A 23,261-nucleotide genomic window follows, 5' to 3' on the forward strand; every position below is an offset into this window, starting at 1 on the left:
TAACCATCACTGTGCACCATTCAGCAGGCACAAAGCCAGAGGTGAGGCTATGATTGAACATGGTACTTAGGTGTGGTGCCAGTTTGTTCTGTAGTTCATGTAGAACCCAGTCTGGGATGTTATCTGGTCCCATGGATGCTATGTTCCTGGCTTTGGAGAATGTTTTTTACCTGTGCAGCCGTGATGACAACAACTTTGCATTCTTTTGGTATAGAGATGGGCTCTTTCATGGGTGAAAGGGGGGTAAAGTTAGCACTGATCCTATCTGCCAGGATGTTGGCAATATCAGTTGAGTCTATATATTTAGTGCCATTGTGCTGTAACTCAGAGCAGATCTGAGTGTTGCCATTGTGATTCTTGACATAGCTATAGAATGCTTTGTGGTTGTCTTTAGAATCAGTGGCGATTTTGTTTTCATAACTAGCTTTGGAGGATTTTATCAGGGATCGCAGCTTCTTACTGAGGCTGACCAGGGAGCTCCTCCACTCATGGGTTTTACCCTCTTTTGCAACAGTTTCTTCCTTCTGTTGTGCAGTTTGTTTATGGCAGGGGACCACCAGATTGGCTTCCTTTTCTTGGAGGATAGAGTCTTGGTTCTGTTTAGGATAGCATGATCCATGCACTCATGTAAGTACTTATAAAGTGCAATTGTGTAGGATTCAGTAGTCGTAACTGTATTGTCCATCTGCATGGGTGCCCTGAAGTTCACCACTTCTGTCTTAAGAATCATGAAGTTGTCTTTAGAGATATTTTTTAACATGGTTTCCTTAATGGGGGGGTGGAGGCAGAATGTGGATATGTAGGGTAATTAGCTTATGGTCAGATCGGACCAATGAGGCATTGACTTCAGGTGTGGAACTCTGATCACTCAGGACAAACCAAACCCCGTAACCAACACAAATAACCACAAAGTGAGCTAAATGCTACTCATTGCCAGAAGTCTCAGCCTCCAGATGCACACACTCTAGGCACTTCTCAGTATAGAGAATATTGATATCTGTGCAGTAACAGAAACCTAGTTCAAGGCTCCAGAGATCACACCAGCACTACCAGGATACTACTCATTCCATACCTTCCAGCATCAGAACCTGGATCATAGCACATAGGGTGGGGATTTATCCATATTCATCAAGGATATCTCCACCTCTCTCTACATGCTCTCTACAGGATAAGTACCCATAGAATGTTGCACAGCAACATTTTTCCCACTCTATAGGGGTGGGGGCCACAAAAGACCCTTGGCATTACGCTCTATGAACCTGATAAGTCTGATCTGCAAGGCAATGGAGCCAATCATAATGGAAGTCAACAATAAAGACATTGGGAACCTTCACATAGTTGAGCATACCCAGTTTGGCTTCGTCAAATGCAGATCACACCTCCTGAACTGGGTGGATTTCTTTGAGACAGTTACCCAGGCTACAGATGATTGAAATGAGCTCCACACAGCCTACCTATACCTCGCTAAGGCCTTTGACATCATTCCCCAGTCAGGTATCATAGATGAACTCACAAACCTGGGCATGAATCCAAACATCACAAGATGGATTGCAAACTGGCTCACAGATAGATCCCACAAATTAAGAGTTGCTGGCTACATGTCAGACTCTACACCAGTAACAACTGGCGTCCCCCAGGATTCAGTCCTGGGGCCCCTCCTGTTTGGTATAGACTTCTCAAAAGTACATGCCAACACAGGAGGGTTGTGGTTGACTAAGTTTGCTGGGAACTGTAAAGTGTTTGTCATAATAGATTCCCCGGATGTCACAAATATTCTCCAGAAGGGACTCTATGAGACAGATGTGTGGTGTCAGAATCATGGCCTCAAGCTCAATGTGAAAGAATGCATAGTAATCCCCTTTGGTGAAAACAAAGTACCCACAAACTACCACATAGGTGTTACCCCCTTAAAACTGACAAGGTAATAAGGGATCTGGGGACACAAGTAGATAGTCATCTTTCCTTTGACAACCATATTGCCAACATGATTGGGAAATCCTATGTGGCCCACCTAATCAACAAAGGGTTTGCATCAGGATAAAAGAGGTAGTGGTGGCCCTCTACTCTTAAGTCATCAGACCCATCATTGAGTACAATGCACCATTTTGGATGTACTCAACTGAGCATATCCAGCAGCTATAGAGACCACAGAGGTACCAAGAGGATTACTGGCCTCAAACAGTTGTGTTATGCAACACAACTGGTAAAACTAAATCTGTTCTCCGTTGCGTACCACCTACTCAGAGGCACACTCTGCCTAACATACAGAGCCATGTCCAACACATAACTGTTGAACATGCTCCATCTACGGATAACAAAATTGAGTCGCACTACACACTCCAGGGATATGAACCTCATCACAACAATGAATACAACATGTTGGTGGGATAGAGTACCATCCCAGACACTTGCCTTACTGTGGAACAGAGTCCCAGTGTACATCAGACAGAGCCCCTTGCTGACATTCTTCAATAGGAACATTGATGAGTGGATGGGAAACAGGCAATTCACACCAGGCATCACATCAGCAGCCCCACTAGAAAGGGGCTTAGGGGACTAACTATTAGAACTAGGGCTTGGGAGACTACCCAATGGGGTGGTGAAAGCTGCACAACTTGCCTAGGCTAATATATGCCTTCGTGAAGATAGTCTACTACATACCTATGAACCTATATGACAGGTACATGTCTACAGATAGTAGATGTGTACTTCATTGTACAGTCATGTTGTACAGCAGACACATGGACCACATACACTGTAATGCTTACAGATACTGGTGTCTGTTATGTACAGTGGGTGAGATGTGCACCTCATGTCTTTTGTGCCATTGGGATGTGTGCTGGGTGGGACAGTCGTGGATGGCTCCCTGTCATGGTCACCCTCTTACACACATCTCTGCCCATCCATCTTTGGCTTATTATACTGTGTTCCCCCTACACACATATATATATATATATATATATATATATATATATATATATATATATATATATATATATATATATAGTTCCCTAGGCCTCTGTGTAGTAGAGCTGATGAAGTGATCCATGGTGTGACAGTTCAGTTTCACATACACTCATCAAGGCTCCTCTGGAAGAGTGTCAATTAGGGACTCAGCTTAATGTAGGTTGAGAGCCTGTTCCAAAGCAAGGAAAGTCTGTGAGTTAGTAATATATCCCTCCAACATGTTCTATTTATTGTTGTAATGATGATATCGCTAGAGTATGTGGCACAGTGAGCTTGGGTTTACTTCAGATAGTGCATGTGCATCATTTCTGCATTGGACATGGACCTGTCTGTTGGGCAGAGATCACCTGAGTAGACAGCATGCAACAGAGTACAGATTGAGTTAAATTCAGTTTTGTTGCACGGGGCAACTGTTTGAGGCCAGTAATCCTCTTGTTGAAGTACTTCAGTGGTCTTTCCAGCTGCTGAAGGTGCCTAGTCAGATTCATCGCAAGTGTGCCGTGATACTCTCTGATGTGTAGAGTAGAGGGAACCTCCTTTAACCTACATGCAAAGACCTTGGCAATTTGTGGGAACACATAGCATGATTTTCTAACCACTTTGTGAATGTGTTTCTGGAAGTAGAGATGACTATCCACATGTGTCCATAGATCCCTTATTATTACCTCCATATTTAGGGTGGTGGCACCTATGTGGTATTTGTATGACTGTAGCTCAAGGCCATAATTTTTACACCACATCTGTCTGACTGAGACCCTTTTTAAGAATGTCTCTGTTGTCCCAAACATCGATTATGACAACTTTTTTGCAGTCATCCACAAATTTTGCTAAACATAGCCCTCGTGTATTTGACTGTATTTCTGAAAAGTATACACCAGACAGGAGGGGTCCCATGACTGAGCCATGGGGGACAGCAGTTGTTACTAGCTTGAATAGGAGACCGCAAATCTTACCTTGTGGGATCTATCTGTGCCCCAGTTGGCAATCCATCAGATGCCATACGTGTTTATGCACAGGTTGTTGATTTTGTGGATATGACATGTGTGTGGGATGTTGGAAAAGGACTCTTCAAGGTCTATGTAGGCCATGTGGAGCTCATTTCATTGATGTATGTCCTGGGTGACTGCCTTGAAAACTGTCTAGCAGGTTTAGGAACCATGATTTGCCCCTGACCAAACAGCAATGGGTAGGGTTGGGAGTTTGTAGGCTCCCAATAGCTCTGTTTATGAGTCCCATAATGATGGACTCCATGGCCTTGCAGATCAGGCTTAATAGGCTTATAAGACTACAGTTCCCATGGTCTGTTGTGCACCGACACTTGTGGAGTGTGCCAAACATTGCTGTAACACATTCAGCAGTTTCATATCCTGTACAGAGGGTGAGTCTCAACAGACTGTTCAGGTGCAGGGTCTGTTTGTTTTGGAGTTCACATATGACACAGCCAGGGAAACCATGTCATCATATAGACGCCATGTTTTTAGGTTTGGATAGAGCTGTTTAACCATTGTATATGTGATTTCTGGGTTTTCACAATCTCCAGGTATGGTAATGGGCCCTTTTTTCAGTGAGAGGGGGGTAAATATGTATGAACCTGTCTGACAAGATGTTGGCAATGTCAGTCATGTACATGTATTCATTTACACTTTGCACTGACTCAGAACATATATGAGTTTACATTGATATTTATGACATAGCGAAAAAAAGCTTCATGGTTCTCTATGGACTCTTTGGCAATATTTTTGCCAGAACATGGCTTGGATAATGTTAGGAGTGCTCATTGTTTCTTGATGATACTGATCGGAGATTTATTGATCTTCTTTGCATTTTCACTTTCATTGAACAACTTAAGTACTTGTAGTACATAGTTTGATTATGACAGGGGTCCAATATATTATATGTGTCTGTTTTCATATCACTGTGTACACAAGGCAGGATTGGTGAATAGTGACAAGTGTTTGGAGTAAGAACTGCAACTATCAGATATGTGTGGCTCACTGCTTTACTCAGACATGGCCTAAGTGTGTGAGCATGCCCAGTATGACCTTTCAGTATGTTGTTGACTGACATTTGCTTCATTTGTTTGTGTGTGTGAGCATGCCCAGTATGACCTTTCAGTATGTTGCTGACTGAAATTTGCTAAATTTGTTTAAGTGTGTGAGCATGCCCACTATGGGCATATATACTATATGTGTGTGAAAAATCAAGTTGGTTTTTACTTCAGGACTCACCTTTGTGTTGTACATCGACAGGAAGCATGCTGTGCCTGCAGGGCTTCCATGAGTCAATTTGCATAGACCTATCAACATTTCTACATACAGGGGGGACAGCAATTATTTGTACATTTCTACCTAGTGGGGCACACCTGATTGTTACTGTGGGTGTACATAGGATGAGGGGTACACCTGACACTTATACAAATTTGCTAGGCCTGCACTGCTCTGTCAGGTACTCCATTTCAGTCTGTACTGTTGCCTATCATACTGGCTTGAGGCATATCACTGTACTACAGACCTTAGCTTCCAATTACACGCATATTAGTTTGTGACTTCATAGCCTACCCAACCCACATCACACTGCCCGGCCTGCTGTTATCTGTCTGCATAGGCCTGGGGGGAGGTTACTCATATGCCTCTTCAGAGGGCAGGATACATCATTTGTTTGTGTTTGTCTACAATTGTCCTGCTGGCTGTGACTGTTAGGTATGTGACCCCCCCCCCCAACTGGTATGTGTGAGTGACTTAAGTTGTGTCTGTGCCAGTTAAATGCTGTCATGGTTTAGTGGTTCAGTACTGTGACTATAGTGCACAGTATCCTGAGTTCGGGCCCTGGCGCTGCTTTTTATTTTCCTGCTGGGCAGACCTGACTGGTTAAGGAACAGTAAAACAGGTGTGAGCGTGTTTACCCAACTTTGCTTCACTTTGCCCGACTTTGCCCAACATTGCCCAACGTTGCCCGACGTTGCGCTGGTTAGCACTGTGCGCAGCTACGTGCAATTGTATTTAAATATGCTCAATACTGGTAAAATTTGCTTAGCAATGCTTTATATTGCTTAAAATAGGGACTGATGCCTCAGGTGGTGCTGCAGGGCTGCTTATGTCAGATGCACATATTACACGCCCTATACATGTTTGAAACAGGTAGTGTCAAGTTAGGCATCCCTTTTACTGTATGTGCGAGTCAGAGAGAGGTGTCATTTCCAGGATTCCTACTGTGTCAGTGTATGTGCTATGCGTTGCCTCTTTACCAAGGCCAGGGCATACTGGGCATGCCTCCTTCTGCCTACTGGGGCAGGCTCAGGTTGTTCCTCCTCCGAGTCACGCTGTGCCTGTGCAGGCCTTGGCAATGGTGGGGGGCTGTTTGTCCCTGCCCCATGTTGTTCCTGCTGCAACTGTTTCCGCAGGATCATATTGTGTAGCATGGCATATACCATGACAATTTGGGTACATGTAGTTGGTGAGTACTGCAAGGCTCCACCAGATGTGTCCAGGCACCGGAACCGTGACTTGAGCATCCCAAACACACGCTCAATTATGTTTCTTGTTTGTGCGTGTGCCTCATTATGGAGTTCTTGTTTGGGTGTATGTGCATTTCTGATGGGTGTCATCAGACATGGCTCCAGTGTGTATCCAGCATCCCCCACTAGATGACCATCAGGGATGTCCCCACTGGCAAATCTCTGGTACAGCTGCGTCAGATGCCAGATGTGGGAATCGTGATAACTTCCAGGGCAGCCAGCACACAGATTCATTATTATGCCCTGGGCATCACACATGACCTGGCAGTTGATGGAGGGGAAGCCCTTGCGGTTGATGTAGACCCTACCCCGCTCACTGGGTGGTGCTTTGATGTGAATGTGCGTGCAGTCTATTGCACCCACTACCTCAGGGTATTCTGCTATTTGGTGGAAAAGACGCATATTGCTGGCCAATGCCTCATGGGAATTGGGGAAATATACATGCCAACATGTTCTGACATGGCATCCAGGAACTGGTGCAGAACCCTGGATGCTGATGCCTGTGAAATCCTCATCATATCACCATTTGGTCTCTGGAAGTTACCTGTAGCTAGTTCATAGGTTCATAAGTTCATAGATTAGTACTAGGCTAACTACCCTTGTGGGCCATTTTAAGCATAGTCAGTTATCCCATGTGAGAGTCAAACCCTGTACCTTGTGTTTGTAAGGTAACTACCTTAACCATTATGCCAACCTCCCACCCCCTAAAGAAGAAGGGAAACACAGGCTCTGATGAGATTTGAACTCATGACCCCTGGTTTACTAGACCAGTGCTCTAACCCCTGAGCTACAGAGCCAGTATTCTTAGGCCAGCACATACCTTGGTATCCAATGGGATGGGTTCCCCTCTGTTGGTTCTATGTGTAAGGTGTGGCCGGCACAGCTCAACAATTTGCTGCAGGAGGTCTCTGTCCACCCTATAGTGCTCCACTATCTCCAGCTCCTGTAGCCCCTGGTAGGTTACCCTGGGTCTGTACACTCTTCTCCATCTCCTCACTGTGGGTTGCTCAGCAGCATTCACAACATCACCACCCTCAACACCTTGCACATGTTGGTTTATGATAGCAAGATCAGCCTCTAACATTTTGTCTGACTTTAAAATTTTTAAGCTTTCCCTCTTTGTATACTGCAGTGTTGCAGAGTTCTTTGGAAAAAAACAGGGAAGAATGCTGTTTGCAGAGTTTAAAGTGCTGTGCTGGGCTGGGCTAGTCTGCTACCTGTGTAATTGGCTGATTCTGATATATTTCACCTGGCAGCTCTGCTAGTTCTCCTTGGTTAACTTCCTACTACTTCTTTTCCTTCCTTTTCCCTTTCTGTTTCCACCCAGGGCGGTGCCGCGCAAATGAGCTCACATGTGCGCACACGTTTGCAAGAAATTTCAGATATATTCATGGAGTACACCTTTGGTTTCTGGTTTTCAAAAAGGACAACTGTAGACACGCCTCTTGCAATCCTGAGCAACTCAGGGCAAACACAAGACACTGTGCTCCAATAAGCTTACAGCCTTTCTGACACACCCCCTCATGATGTTACCTATATTCTACTCTACTACTCACTTACTCCTAGACTTACACTCTTGGGACATGGCTCACATGCTGGGGAAAATTGGGATTCACTAACTTTATCCTCATTTGCATAGGATTGCCTACTAATGCATCTCTCGCACTGAGCTTCCCCCCCTCAGCAACCACTACTCAGTGGCCATGTTGTCTTCAGCCTGCCATTGACCTGCATGGCAGGATAAGCTTTTTAGTGAAAATGGCTATTTTTGGCTATTTTTAAATTATTTTCTTGTTTTTTAAAGCACTGCACGTTTGCACGGTGCTGCGCTATGCTTAAACATCGGTGATTGGGGGAACAAAAAGTTAGATTTTAATAATTTTAAACATTTATAAATGCCAATGGCCTTATATTTGGCCATTGACATGCTTCCTCAACTGTATGCATCCTTTATTTGGAACTGTCATAGCTCTGTTTAGCTATTTGCCGAACTGTACTCCGTTACCAATGGAGTACATTTCTGCAGATAACACTAATCTTCCACGGACAGGTTAGTGTTTCCTGGATTGCAAATTTACCTCATTTGCATAGCTTTCAGCAGCAAATGAGGTCATTTGCATACCATGATGTTGTCCGTGCAAGAGTAGCTTTAGCAGCTCTCGTGCACGCCCCTGCTGGCTGTACCTGGATCACACGGCAGACATGTTGCCTCCGTGAGCTCCTACACTCTTCTTGCACTCCGTGCAAGCGTTTGTAAATCAGGCCCATTGTGTTCCTAAAGAAATTACTGTTACTTCATGTCAAGTTTTACCATCGTTGATGTGCAGTAATTTGTAGCTAGATAATTCTGTCAAACTGAAATCTAAACCAATGCACAGAATTTTAATTACAGATATCTGGAAGCAAATCAGTCACCATGTAAAACTAATTGGAAAGAGGTGTTCAGTGGAAAAACTGCAGAAGGATTGTGGAAAGTTTTGAAAGAGAAATAGTTTGAATGCAAACAAATAAAAAAAAAGTTTAACAGGATCTAGGCACACAACATCAAGAGGATACATTTCTATAAGTACAATATACTTGATTAAGGTGAGAGACAAAAATATAAGAAACAGAAAACAGGTCAGACTTTAACTTTGGAAACTGAAATAAACAAGCTGGGCAAACAAGTATCACAATGTGAGACAAGATGAAGACAATTTTCAAGAAAATGTATATAAAGATATTGAGCATAATCGGAAACCATGTTATAGATATATAAGATGTGGAAGGAGTCAAGACATACACATTTCTAAACTGTATGTAGATTCTAAATTTGTTTTAAGTTGTCCTAGTGACATCCAAGTAACCTCAGATACTGAAATCAAATTGGAAAAGAACTATGCAAACTGGATCCAAGCAAAGCACAGGGAAGAGATGGAATTAGTAACAATGACCTGAGAACACTTCAGCAAAAACTTACAGTAGTATTATCTCTATTATGTACTAGATTGTATAAATATGGGGAAGATCCTCAAGATTGGAGACATGCACTTATTTAAACCTGTTTTTAAGGGAAAGGGGAGTAGGACAGACCCAGACTCATACAGAACCTTAAGTCTACATACAAGTTGTAGAAAAATAATGGAGAAGGTAATAATAGATAAGTTATTGTCAGAAATAGAAAGGTTGGGACTTGAAACCATATATCAGCATGCATATGTTGAAAATAAATCTATTACCACCTGTACCATGATGTTCTATAACAATATCATAGTAATTATAAATGAAAACATGTGCTGTGATGTAATTTATATAGATTTAACTCCAGAGTTAGGTAGAGTCATTCACAAACCACTGATCAATAAATGAGAACAATTATGTATTGATGTATTCTTGATAAGATGGATGGCTGCATGGCTTACAAATAGGACAATGCAAGCACAATACAGCAATTGGACAGGTAAAAAACTTAGTTACAGTAAGGGTGCTCCACAGGGCTCTGTCTGGGCCCATACTTCTTTAGATTGTATCATTTAGTAGTCATTTTCATCTGAAGTGTTCTATATTTTGTATGTGGATTACTTGAAATTGAGTAAACTGGTTACATGTGTTACAGATAGGGTACATCTGCCAAAGAACTTGACTAAATTAACAATTTAGGCACAGGAGAATAATATGCTGATAAATACATAAAAAACTAAGCATATGAGATTTGGGAGACATAAACTGAAAGGTGAATATTTAATACAACACACAGTAATTGAAAATGTAAATTCATTTAAGGACATGTATATATCAGTAGATCCAGCCTTGAGTTTTTCTAATTGTATTAACAAAATTGGTTAATGATAGTTATAGAACTACAAGTTTTATAAAACAATTTATAAAGTCTAGGAAATCAGAAATGATAATGTCATTGTTAGTTAACTTGCACCCAAACTTTAGAATAATAATATGGAAAACTTATAAAAAAACAAGCATGAACAAACTGGAGAGAGTACAGCAGAAATATACCAAGGGCATCAATCTATGTGTAAATTTAAGTTATTATGAAAGAGTAAAATATCTGAGCTTGTACAGTGTCTCATACTGATATTTAACAGTTGACTTTATTCAGGTATGTAGAGCATTTATAGACAACTACCACTGGGAATGTTTGGGGTTATCAAAAAGTAGTAGAGAATCATCAGACAGCCTATATAGAAGATTCTGTAGGAATGAGAAGTGTAGCAATTAGAGAGCAGCCAATGCATGAAATAGACTATCAAATTATATTAAAACAATTGCTAGTTTAGATATTAAAATAACATCCTGGACAATTATTATTATGGGAACAACTGTTTTGGTATATTGTCAGCCTAGAAGGGCATTAATGCCTGTGCTTGAAATATTTGTATGTGTATATGTATATATTCAGAGTATGCCAGACATATCTACATACATAGCTTACATTGACCTGCCTCCTTTAGTAGTCACCCAAATCAGAAAACGCCTCCAAATGTTATACCACAAGCAAGGTATAGTTACGTTGAAACTCAGACTTTGTTATAGTGCAGGTTTTTGATCTTGTTCACCCATGCCCTTATAACAGGAGATGTACCCTTCATGACATGGTAGCCATTGGTTCTCATTGTCATTTGGGTCACTATTGTCACTACATCTCTCATGTTGGTGATCTGTGCCCTTTGACAATTTCCCACCATCCAGGCCTATCTGTGATGGGTGTCTGCTGTCTGACATTTCTTTCATAAACAGATAGTAATCAGTGTCTGATGTTTCATGCTTTTCTTCAGGCACACACACACACACACACACACACACACACACACACACACACACACACACACACACACACACACACACACATCCCACCCCCACCCCCACCTGTAAAGGTAATCACCATGAAAAACTTTTCCAAAGCTAAATTTGTGCACCAAAGAACAGAGGTGGCTAACTTCACAGCACCCATGCAAATGGAGAATAGCTGCATGACTGCCAAATCATACACCAGTGCACTGTACGAACATGTCCACAAATGCATGGATCTCGCCATACCCAAAGAACCAAGACGTTCTCCTCCTAAAAAAAGGAAGCCAATCAGGTGGTCTCCTGCCATAAACAAACTCTACAACAGAAGGAGAAAACTGATGTGGAATAAGGTGAAGTCCCAAGACTGGAAAAACTCCCTTATCAGCCTCAACAAAAAGTTGAGATCCCTCATCAAATCCTCTAAAGCTAGCTATGAAAAATGGAATTGCAGCAGATAGTAAAGACAACCACAAAGCCTTCTATAGTTATGTAAAGAACCTCCATGGCAATACCCAGATTTTCTCTGAGCTACTGCACAATGGTACCTCCTATACCAAGCCAACAGATATTGCCAATATACTGGTCGACAGATTCAGTGCCAACTTTACCCCTCTCTCCCCCCCAAAGGACCACTCACAATACCAGTAAATTGCCAGGCACCCAGTATTACTGCTGCACAGGTTAAAACAGCACTTCAAGGCCAAGAATACAGCTTCTATGGGACCTGCCAATATCCCTGGCTGTGTTCTGCATGAACTACAGAGTGAACTAGAACCTCACCTGTGTCCCCTGTTCAATCACAGCCTCACCTCAGGCTTTGTACCTACCAAATGGCACACTGCTATATTCATCCCTCTCCACAAAGGAGGAGTGACTACAGACCCTGTGAACTATCACCTCATTAGCCTGACAAGTCTGATATGCAAAGCTATGGAATGCATTATCATGGACCTAATAAACAAGGATATAGGGAATCGCCAAACTTTGGATCCTACACAGTTTGACTTTGTGAAGGGTAGATCATGCCTTCTCAACTTGGTTGACTTCTTTGAGTCAGTCACCAGAGTTGTGGATGAAGGCAAGGTAGTTCATACAGGTTACCTTGATCTGGCCAAGGCCTTTGATACCATTCCCCACTAAGGAATCGTAGAAAAACTCACTAAGCTAGGCATAAACCCCTATATCACTAGGTGGGTTGCAAACTGGCTCACAGATAGAACCCACAGTGTGAAAGTAGCAGACTCCAAGTCAGACTGCTGACCAGTCATGAGTGGAGTCCCAGAGGGATCAGTCCTGGGTCCTCTCCTGTTTGGTATCTACTTCTCAGAAGTCCAGTCCAACATGAAGGGACTCTGGCTGACAAAGTTCACAGACAATTGCAAGTTGGGAGCCATTATTAACTCCCCAGATGATGTTGACATCCTACAGAAAGGCCTCACTGAGACCAACATCTGGTGTCAGAACCATGGCCTTAAGCTCAATGCCAAAAATGTGTCATCATCCCCTTTGCGAAAAACCCAGTTCCCATGAACTACCACATCGATAGTAGTCCACTGAACACAGAAGGCATTTTAAGAGATCTGGGAACACAGGTTAACAGCAACCTCTCTTTTGACCATCACACTGCCACTGTGGTCAGAAAGTCCTTCTATGTGGCACATCTCATTACTAAGGGTTTTGCATCCAGGAAGAAAGAGGTCATTGTCTCCCTCTACTCTTCTCTCATTAGGCCAATCATCGAGTACAATGCCTTATTTGACATGTACCTCACTAGACACCTGCAACAACTGGAGAGGCCACAAAAGTACCTCACAAAGAGGATCCTAGGCTTTAAACACTTGTCCTATATGGACAGACTCAAAAACTCCAACTATTCTCTGTCTCATATCGCCTACTTAGAGGTGATCTCTGCTTGTCTTATAAAGCCATGTCTGACCCAGCTCTGTTAGAAATGCTATATCTAAAGAAATCCCAATCCCTCCGCACCACATGGTCCAGAGACCTCAACCTCATTACCACAATCAACAGAATGTGCTGGAGGGACAGGTTCATAACCCAGAGACTGCCCATGCTATGGAATAGACTTCCCATACATGTCAAAACAGAGCACCTCACTGGCCCTTTTCAAGAGAAATCTTGATGAATGGATGGGAAATAGAAAATTCACCCTGGGGATCACTCCAGTGGCTCTACTCGACAGAGGCACTGGAAACTAAGGTCGGGTAGCATGATGCCAGGGTAATTTTATGGGCTAGGCTTGTAAAGGCTTCAGGGCCATTAGTCTAGTGCACACCTATGAACCTATGAGTTATAGGATTCTTGTTCACAATAATATGCTAGAAGTTTTTGATAGTGGTACATCATCTTATATCCCACAAATCATATCTTTGAACTTGCACGCCTCTGATTATTTATCATAGTACATTCAGTCATGCTCTATTCAGCTAGTGGCAGCTATTTATGCACCCAAGTCTTCTTTGTTGTAAAATTAATACAGTTCAAACTAGCATATTTGTAGTTATGCTTGCTGCCGTATACAAAGGCACTTTGCTACCAAACGTACTTTGTCACATGCATGCAACCGTGGGGGGGGGGACAAACCATGTATGGCTGAACTAGGTACACCTTTGGGCTAGTTCAGTAGAGTGTCTGGCATGAGAAGAATCATGTCAGAGATGGATCAGTATGGATTTGGTATGATCAGAAATTCTAGAAAATAAGGGCAGTGCACAAAGCTCGTTACTTGGAAGAGTGGCACACAAATATGTGGTTCAGCGTTATGATTGATAGGTCTGACCATCCACCATCAGTGGATGGAAGGATTCTAGGATCAAAGAGGAAGCATGTTGGATATTCAATAATAGCAAATGTGTAATGATGGCTTAAGCAACCATGCTCCTAAGTGTTGTCAAAAGGAGGAGCAGAACCCAGGCCAATATTATTTTTGGGGGAGGAAGCACTTCAATACACCAGAACTCCCAAAAAGGGCTGACATCCTTTCATGGATTTTGAACCCCCCCCCCCATTCCTTGTACGGCTATATCCAGCAGTTGTTGTACCCTCTTATCCATCAAGATGACGATCCTGGTGCAAGAATTACATGACTATCCTATTGTGCAAGCTGCTAGATTTTTAATTCAAGTTTTTTTCTTGTTTTTTCCATCAGGTCCAAGGCTTCCACAGGAGGGAAGCTATGTAGAAGTCTGAAATTAGTCAAGGGCAAGGAGAAAGTGGTGAGGAAACTCATTTCAGCCTGTTTCAGTACCTACTGTTTGAACATTTCTATGCTTCTCTCTTGGGGTTGGTATCCAAAAAGAAGTTTGGGGAATTCAGAATAATGTATCAGTTATCATTCCTACAAGGGTCATCTATTAAAGATTACATCAACGGAAATTATGTGTGTGTATTATGCATTATTGGATGAGGCATGGACACCATTAAGTAATTTCAGGATCCAGTGAATGGCTGAACTGGATATAGAGCCCACTTTTTGCTTACTCCCCATTTGTGACAAAGAGAGACTTCTCTTAAGCATGACTATTAAAGGGCAATTTTATTTTGACAAAGCTATACCCATGAACTGACTAGTGGTTGGTGACACCTTTGAGACTTTCAGCACTACTTTCTAGTGGAGCTAGCAGAAAAAGAATTCCCCATCAATAGGCAATTTGTTGCTTAGAAGATTTTATGATTATGGACAATGGTGAGCAGCACACCAAAGAAGGCATGTTACATTTTTGGGAGTTGTGCCATGATCTAGGGGTACCACTAGCTGCAGACAAGATGGAGGGCCTACTCAGATCCCTCTTTTATGGGGATGAAAATCAAAGTGGCTTCTTCTTCATCTTTTGGATTGCTAGAGACTAAACTACTGTGGTTGGGACAGGCCATTGATGTGTTTCTGGAGGCTCACAAAGTTGGGTTTGAGAAATAATAGAATTCTTGTGGCTGCTTAATTTTTCTTTTTGAGAGTCGTCTGTGGGCAGAACATTCCTTAGATCACTGTCCAACTTTTAAAAGGAGGGCAGATGAAACATCATTTAGTGAGAATATCAGGGAGGAGGAAAGCAGACATGATTATTTCATATAGTTTTAGGTGGTTACAATGGTGTTTTCCTCTGACCAGACAACTGGGTCTCATTTGAGGCCCTGCACCTATGTGCAGATGCAGCCATAGGGTATGGGATGGGGCCTACTTAGATGGGTGTAGATTTCCCATGCTCTGGCCAAGCTCATGGTCTAAAGAAAAATGCAGATATGTCACATTTCTAGAGCTGATTCAAATATGGGTGGCTATTGTAGTCTGGCAGCAGTGTTTTCATAATCAAAAGGAGATATTTCTTTCTGATCACCAGGCAGTGGTTAGCATGTTGTTCAAGAATACATCTAGGGACCCCCCCCCACACCAGGTGCAATCTGTCCTCAGGCTCCTAATTCTCCACAGTCTTACAGTCAGCTTACTGTTTTCTGCCAAGTACCTTCCAGGCAAATGCAGTATGATAGCTGGTTGTTTTTCTCAATTCCAGATGATCAGGTTCTGCGAGTTGGTGCTAGAGGTAGATGAAAACCATACTAACATTCCCTCAGAAATTGGTTTCAGAGCATTCTATGGCCTCAGAGGTATTAACAATTACAAATATGTTGGATGAGTTTGGTAGTAGTTCATATGTTGATGGTTATCAGTTCAGTCTGTTGCCGTTATAATACAATAAAGTGGTCACAATGACAATTTGTCTGATGGTATGGTTATTGGAGTAAGTAAAAGGGACAAAGGCACTTTGCTAGCAAAGTATTTTGTACTATGCATGCATGTGGCTAATCAACATAGGGTATTTGAATAGGGTTTGTGTGGCTTTAGGCCAGGTCGGTAGAACAGCTAATATCATGCCCATCCTCCCTTTTCTGTAGTAGTTGTGTGGGATTGCTGTCACTTGCCTTGCCCCCTCTTTTATCCCCTAGTCACTTTCCAGGGCCCACTGCTCAGGGCTATGATAGGTGGTTGAACATGTGTAACACTGTGCGAGAGCTACACAGTAGCTGAGAGGTCACTAGGTAACATCACTCGGCTTAGGGCAGACAAGCTGGCCAGAACAGGAGGCAGATTATGTCATATGGAGAAAGCTGTCCAGAATTCTGAGTTCTCAGAGGGATGTATACTAATTGCTAATATTATGGTTGAGACCCTGGAGAGATGGAGATATGCTCTAGAGAGAAGAGGAATGAAGGTCAGCAGGACTAAGACAGAATATATGTGTGTGAATGAGAGGGAGGATAGAGGAATGGTGAGGATGCAAGGAGTAGAGGTGGCGAAGGTGGATGAGTTTAAATACTTGGGGTCAATAGTTCAGAGTAACGGTGAATGTGGAAGAGAGGTGAAGAAGAGAGTACAGGCAAGATGGAGTGGCTGGAGAAGAGTGTCAGGAGTGATTTGTGACAGATGAGTACCTGTAAGAGTGAAAGGGAAGGTCTACAAGAGGGTAGTGAGACCAGCTATGTTATATGGGTTGGAGACAGTGGCATTGACAAAAAGGCAGGAGTTTGAGCTGGATGTGGCAGAGTTAAAGATGTTAAGATTTGCACTGGGTGTGACGAGGTTGGACAGGATTAGGAATAAGTATATTAGAGGGTCAGCCCAGGTTGGAAGGTTTGGAGACAAAGCCAGAGAGGCAAGATTACGTTGGTTTGGACATGTGCTGAGGAGGGATGCTGAGTATATTGGGAAAATGATGCTAAGGATGAAGTTACCAGGTAACAGGAAAAGAGGACGGCCTAAGATAAGGTTTATGGATGTGGTAAGAGAGGACATGCAGGTGGTTGGTGTGACAGAGCAAGATGCAGAGGACAGGAAGAAATGGAAACAGGTGATTCGCTGTGGCAACCCCTAATGGGAACAGCCGAAAGAAGATGATGATGATGGTTGAGTTTGGTAGTAGTTCATATGTTGATGTTTTTAAATTCATTCTGCTGTTCCTATAATACAGTAAAGTAGTTGCAGGGGAAATTTGTCTTACACTGTGATTAAAGGAGCAGGCAAAAAGGACAATGCCCTATTGTTATGGACTGGCTTCCTCACATTTTCATCACTTAGCAGTAGCAGTGAAAACAGGTGATGAAAAACAACTAATATTGTCGAAAAATAAGTAGTTTGACAGATTTATATAGTGAAAGTAATGATTTATTTGTTTGTGGTTGGAACTTTGTTATTGTAACACAAAACAACTGTTTGTAGTAATGAAGATTGAGCCCCAGAATGTCCAGGCTTTTAGAGCAGCAGTAATACTATAAATTGGTAATTCAGTTCCCGTGAACAAAGGTCTGACTGAGGAAATGGTCTTTAGCTGCAAACTTGTGAAATTAAAAGACATAATTTTCTATTTTATCAATAAAATTCTGTTTTCTCAAAAATACAGTTTCATAAAATAAGAGCATTCAAGCAATTATTGTGTATTAATATGACTTTTCAGTTATCATTACAGTGAATTTATGAGGAGTGCATATTTTCACAGAAGAAGTGCTTATCCTTAAATATTATCACTGAGAATTTCAGAAAAATATATCCCGCAGAATGGTAAAACAGATCAGATCAAGTATTTTATTAAAGTTTTGAGATTTGCAGAAAGAGAAATATTTCACCTCTTTACTGCCAAGCTACATTTTGGAAAATGATGACATGCTAGGTATTGATTTGGCAGATAAGCTGACATCTCTGAAGACATGTTTTCCTTTGAAAGGTTTTCAGATATGCCACGTGTTCTTCTCTTTCCTTAAGGCATGGTGTCATTTTCAAACTGACTTAGTATGGATATGTTTTTGTACCTTGTAGAATATCACTCAGCAGTGTATAATGGCTGCAGTCAGCACTTCCCTTCTAATTAGATCAAGCCAGCCTATCCATAGCTCAGCTAGCTGTATGACTTGATGTAATATTTAAAACCTTAAGGCATTCTGTGCTTTATGCACTAGTCTGATTTTTTTGTCAGTTCCAGCTCAGATTTTATTATTCCACCATGGTGAGGCATTGACAGTAATTTCACCTTTTGAGCTACAGATGATTTTATTATTAAAGAAACTACATTTTGACTCCTGTTTTCATGACTGGTTATATGAATCTGCTAGACTTTGTAACAATTTAACTACATGATAAGATTTTTATGTATTTCTGATGGGATTAACGGAGGTTAAAACACATTTAGTAGCTCTTTGTGTTACTTGATGATGATAGTTTTCAGGCATATTTTATTGTATTTGTTATAGCTAACCTCTGCATGTCTTCAGGAACTGGAGAGAAGTATAACAACAGCAGAAGAGAAGAATAATAAAAAAAACTGACTAGAAAAACAATACCAGGTCTACACTATTTTAAATACCTTAAAGTTCTACATTTTTATACATATATGACATTTTGTATACAATGATGCAAACCCAGAGGCCTTAATCCATAAAAAATATCAACATTGGTGCTATTTAAGTAATGCCATATTGCCCAGTAACACCACAATTATATAATTCAGATAAGGGACATGAGAAAACTGCATGAATCACCATCTCATTATGGTCTCCTTATCAAGCTCTGAATCCAAATCTGCACTGTTACAGGTAACCACTCCAGGGTTCACACACACACACACACACACACACACACACACACACACACACACACACACACACACACACACACACACACACACACACACACACACAAAAAAACAGTGGCTGCAGTCATGCCCCTGCATACACAAACATGCAGACACACACACACACACACACACACACACACACACACACACACACACACACACTCACATTAGTATGCACCCCCACACACAAGGATGTCGTTACAATCCTTATTCGCTGTGACACTAACAGCTCCCTACTGCTATATGAATGAATAGATGTATGCCATCAAAAGGCAGCATACATTTCCCCTTTGCTTCACTAATAGTGTCGTACAGCTATTCTTTGAATCATCCTGCTGTTCTTTTCTGATGTTGGCAAAAAGTACCAGGGAAGCGCACTGGGCTAATTAGCATTAGCCTTGCCCCTAGAGTACTGCATTTCCACATGGCCTTTGCCAGTGGGACACATGTAGTGCTACAGTCAGAAGCTTTCTTACCACTTTAGCACTACAGCAGTCTCTGAACCACTCTGGCATAACAAACTGACCAGTGCTGCAACAAACAGGATTGTGCAATGTATTATGCATTTCTGAATCCTGGCTAAGTATGAAACATCCATGACACAAAAAATCTTTAAATAATTGCATGATTTAGCAGTAATCAGAGAGAAATGCTGTGCAATAAGAGTATAGAGCCATAGAGCTGGTTTGCTGGGTCTTTCCAGAACAGTCACCTGTTAATATGCAGACAGTTTAGGCCAAGTAGTGGGGTCACTCTAGGAATCATCTGTGACATAAATAAATGAGCAAAGTTAGAAAATATTGAGTTTTAAACTGAAAGCTTTTTTTCCTGAGGTTTTTTGGTTTCATATGGTACACACGTCATGTAGAGGAATCTTTTTGCTCTACAAAACTCTTGTACTGTTTTGGGGGATGATTTACTTATCCAGTACACCAAACAAACTTGTTCTTAGAGAATTGGCCTTGTCCATTATCAGAGGTGCAAATGTTCTACCAAATCCTTGAAAGAACAAACACATACATGGAGACATGGGTTTCAGAATAAGCCCATCAGGAAGGGTTGTGGAGCAGTCCTGGCTCTTTTATTTATTTATTTAGTTATTTATTTATTTATTTATTGACATTTGATTACTGGGAAAGTTCAACTGGATAGGAGTGTATTTGCATCAGAGGCTTGGAGAGAAAAGCTCCAAAGTATTACAAACATTTTAAGAACAATAATTTTATAATCTCTAAAAAATAATACAAAAAAATCTAGAAATATAAATAATTATACCAAATTTAAACATTGGTTAACAATAGATACAAAGTTTTCAACGATGATTTAATATTTAGAGAAATTTTAGCCAGCTTATACAGAAATTAAAGGTATCTTAGTATAATACAAACAAAATTACAATATAAAGTGAGAGAAAAGCAGGATTACAAAATATTTAGAGATCAAGTTGAGAAAGAAACTGTTAAAAGTATGGAAGTGAGTGAAGAAGGGAGAGTAAGGAGATGTAAGGTATGGACAGGTACTTATTAACATATATGGATATAGTAGTTTATCTTGCTGTTGAGCAAAAACAGAACCAGCTTTTAGCTAGGAAGTCTTTCAGAATGGTTTTGAATGACTGGATTAAGGATGTTACCTAATGGATACAGGAAGGGACTTCCAGGCCTTAGCAGCATGATACAAGTACAGAAAATGCCCAACAGATTTCATAGGTTTGTGGACAGACAGGGCTCTTTGGTCACTGGATCATAATGAGCAACTGGTAATAAAGCAGTACAGAACAGTCTTTAGTGTTGGACAAGCAAGTGGATGCTGGATAATTTTAGGTGGTAAGAATTTGTATAGAATGTTAGTCGATGGGGTAGTTCTAACCAGTTTAGCTTTTTAGTGCTATACAGTAGTGGGTTCTGAAAGAGGTATTTGCTGCAAATTTAGCAACTTTCTTATAGTATTGTTCAAATGTTGTTTTTTTGTGAAGTCTGGAGGGTAGTAAGGATGGGAGCAGCATAAGGCAGTGAGAGGAGGAGATAAGTAGTGACAAGTGTAGTTTCAGTTGCATTGGTGAGAATGTTTTTTGGCTCTGTAATGCAGCCCTAGTTTTTGTTGAGTTTTTGTCATGCAATTTTGTATATGCAGGTTGAATTTAATATTATCATCAACTATAATTGCTATAAGAAGTGACTTCAGTGGTCGTATTATCAAGAGAGAGGATTTTAAATTTTGTTTTCTCATGAGAGAGGGATTTGGGGACGAAAGTAGTAGGTTTTTTTAAAGGGTTTAGCATGACTTGTGAATTACAAAGGCATGCTTCAGGGGCTGTTAAAGCTGCCTGGATAATTTTTTTTTGAGGTATGCAATGTTGTCAGATGTGCGTGCGAAGTCATCTGCGTGCTGTATTAGGGAGGCCTGTTGTGTGGATGTGTGGAGGGTGATGGTCAGAACGTTAATGAGTAGAGGACCAAGGATAAAGCCTTGTGGTACACCGGTGATGACTGAGAGGTATTTCAAGATGGTGGAGTGCCATTTTATTCACTGATACATATTGCATAGGTAGCTTTTGAACCATAGAAGGTTAGGCTGAGAGAGACATAATGAGGACATCTGAAGTAGAAGTTTGCTGTGACAAACTGTGAAGAAGCTTTAGACAAGTCAAGAAATAAGGAGGAGACTACTTTGATGTTATTTCTAGCTTTAGTGACGATATCTATATAGTTAAAAGTGCAATGTAATTACTATAGGAAGGATGGAAGCCATGTTGTGTGGGGATAGGAGTTCTTGCAGGAGATAAATTAGCAATTGTTTTTGAATACTTTTTTTTCTTTGTGAAAGACCACCAAAGGAGAATCTGCCTAAACTTTCTTCCACATAATCTGTGATCTTTCATAACTCAGGTGAAAGACTTTCTGAGGCTTAAGTGAACTTAGTTCTAGATAAAAGGAATCCATAAATTACTGAGGCATTTCCCTTTTTAGATTTTGTCTTTTGTGTGTTTCCTTATCCAAGTAAAAGTGTCACAGCACTGAGAGACATAACTTTTCCAGACTATTTTACATTTCAAGAAGGTTTCATTCTTAAGACCTCTGCAGCAGTATTCAAAGTGTCCTGGTTTCTAGGAAATGTGGAAACTAGCATTCTAGGCCTGATCTTTTTTATAGGTATGAAGTAAAAAAAAACAGCAGGATAACAGCCAAAGCCACATTTTAATGTAGAAGAAACTAATCTTGAGATGTATGTGGGGTATAATATTTATGGATTCATGGCAGTTAACAGGAATTGTACATAAAAAACACAATATGTGAAATAAAAAAAAAAATACAAAGAAAATGGTGGCAAAAACAAATCTTTTTGCAGAGCTTTAATCTCCCTTGAATCCCAGAGGTGGGGGATATCATTCCCATACTCTCTAGTGTATATTAACTCCACCATTGCACAAATATGGAGAAATGGCAAGACTATCACAGAAAAATAATCTGTGTATCATGTCTGCAACAGGTTGCTTCACTGTAAAGAACTTCAAATGAAAACTGGAAATAAAACCTATAAATCTATTAAAAGAAAAGGCACACTAAAAATATTAGGCAGAAATTCACAAAAATGCAGTACTACTGTAAAGAAAAAAGAAAGGCATAAAACAACCACAAGCTTAATTACACCAGACAAAATAGGATATCAACAGTTGTAGTTTGCTTAGACAACACTCCTTTTAAAGGAACTCAACCTATATGGCTCCGTAGAAATAATATTCTGTTTATAGAAATGCTGATATATGCTGCCCCTTGCAAAGATGTTCTACTTTAAAATAGCATAGTATGTTGAAAACCATTGAAGGTCCTGGCTACTACTTTTGTAACTCCTCTCAGACATGTAGAAACAAATTATCAAGTGTTCAGTTAGGGGAAGGAGTAATCCCAGCCATCTCTTTCTCAAGTGAGTGATTCAATATCAGGAGGAGATAAGGCTGAATTATTTGATACCATTTGCTACCACTGATCTACAAGCATAAATAAAAAATGGAATAAACTGATATTTTTTTTTTTTTTTCTCAAGGCCAAATTATACATTTTCCTTTACTTCCGCATAGTCACCCAACCAGACTCTTACCACTAAGTTTTTGTAATGAAGCTCCCCAGGCTCAGGTTATGATAGGTCTTGAATTTATGGTCCTTCCTTTCCTGAACAGAATCACCACTTCCTATAATTTAGCTCTAGCTTTACACATTTAGTCTGGGCTTCTTTTCAACAAAGATTTGCACTTAAGTGTTTATCTTCCTACCACAGGCTGACCTCCTTTTAGTTTTACAACCTGTAACATCTGTGCAGTTTCAGTACATATGCATCTTGTCAGTGGACCTATCTTC

General features: G+C 40.9%; 1 non-coding gene across 1 annotated transcript; it reads right to left on the reverse strand.

The window, feature by feature from the left end:
• Positions 1–7,205: 7,205 nt before the first annotated feature.
• On the reverse strand, positions 7,206–7,278 carry TRNAT-AGU. Its single transcript has one exon. It is a non-coding gene; the product is annotated as a tRNA-Thr (tRNA).
• Positions 7,279–23,261: the final 15,983 nt, after the last annotated feature.

This window comes from Protopterus annectens, chromosome 1.part0, assembly GCF_019279795.1.
Source record: "Protopterus annectens isolate FY-2018-M chromosome 1.part0, PAN1.0, whole genome shotgun sequence".
Lineage (NCBI taxonomy): Eukaryota > Metazoa > Chordata > Ceratodontiformes > Protopteridae > Protopterus > Protopterus annectens.